The sequence below is a fragment of the Pinus tabuliformis genome, chromosome 5_2 (genome assembly GCF_031772625.1).
Source record: "Pinus tabuliformis cultivar Carrire ecotype Pingquan chromosome 5_2, CPIR1, whole genome shotgun sequence".
Lineage (NCBI taxonomy): Eukaryota > Viridiplantae > Streptophyta > Pinopsida > Pinales > Pinaceae > Pinus > Pinus tabuliformis.
In genome coordinates this window covers 956,246,822-956,248,155 of record NC_142306.1, presented here as the reverse complement: position 1 = coordinate 956,248,155, position 1,334 = coordinate 956,246,822, and the positions used below count along the sequence as shown (strand labels likewise).

Here is a 1,334-nt window from a genome sequence, read left to right as displayed (position 1 = left end):
TGCACTATGGAAAGGATTTGACCATAAATTGATCGAGCTTTCAAACTTTTTCAATTTGATATTTGAGTGTGAGAGGAGAGGGAAATTCGTTTCTTTTTTTTCCATTCCAGATGATGAAAAATCATCATATGTCACAGGTATAGTTGGTATCGACCCGACTTTATGCTTATAGTTAGGGATTATACGAAGGGGTAGAATAGAAGTTGTCCCCGGGAGAGATGGCCAAGTGGTTAATGGCTCCGGTCTTGAAAACCGGTATAGATAAAAAAAACTATCGAGGGTTCGAATCCCTCTCTCTCCTTTTGTTTTTCAACAATTGCATTTACCGGTCCAATAAAAAAAAAAGAGAATAGCTCGGCTGTATATAGCCAAGCTACAAGGATCCAGTTGGAAAAAGAGTATTTGAAAAGACTCCTATCCCGCCGATATGGGAGATAGATGTAATGAAATTGAATCGATTTTTCTTCCATCTGGTTTGATCTATTGTTTCAGTTAAGAGGAGTCATAGAAAGGACAGGTTCAAAATCACGATCAATCCCTTTCTCAAATCCTGCTGCAGCTGCACGAGCCCTTCTCGCATGCCACAAATGACCTACGAAGAAGAAAATCCTAGAATGAAATGGGAGGTGGATAACCAACTTCGGGGAGAGACATAATTCACCGCATTGATTTCAGTAGCTACACCACCCACATAATTTAAAGAACCTAAAGGAGCATGAGTCATATATTCTGCTGAACGTCGTTCCTGCCAAGGCTGTATGTCTTTTCTCAACTTGCTCAGATCCAAACCATTAGGGCCCCTTAGGGGTTCCAACCAAGGAGCACGGAGATCCCAAAAACGCATCGTTTCCCCTCCAAAGATAATTTCTCCAGTCGGAGAACGCATAAGGTATTTACCTAAACCAGTAGGTCCTTGGGCAGACCCCACACTAGCTCCAAGACGTTGGTCTCTAACTAAAAAAGTAAACGCTTGAGCTTGAGAGGCAATCAAAGGCTTAAATAGAGAGTAATGTAGAGACATAATTTCAAGTAACGGTTATATTTGAACAATAATGTTTAAATTCTAATATTAATTTATTACTATATTAAAAACAAATATTATTAAGTAACGGCTATATTAAACGGTTAGTTTTTGAAAAATATATTTAAATAATTATATTATTTCATTAATTTAATAAAAATATTAATAGGTAAGGGCTATATTACACGGTAGTTTTTGAAAAATAATATTTAAATTAATTTATTAAAACCAAATATTATTATTAAAATATTAATACGTAACAGCTATATTAAACGGGTAGTTTTTGAAAAAATATTTAAATAATGATATTATT

At 35.4% G+C, this 1,334-nt stretch overlaps 1 non-coding gene across 1 annotated transcript; it reads left to right on the top strand.

The window, feature by feature from the left end:
• The first annotated feature begins 212 nt into the window (after positions 1 to 212).
• Positions 213 to 301, top strand: TRNAS-UGA (transfer RNA serine (anticodon UGA)). The gene has a single exon. It is a non-coding gene; the product is annotated as a tRNA-Ser (tRNA).
• Positions 302 to 1,334: the final 1,033 nt, after the last annotated feature.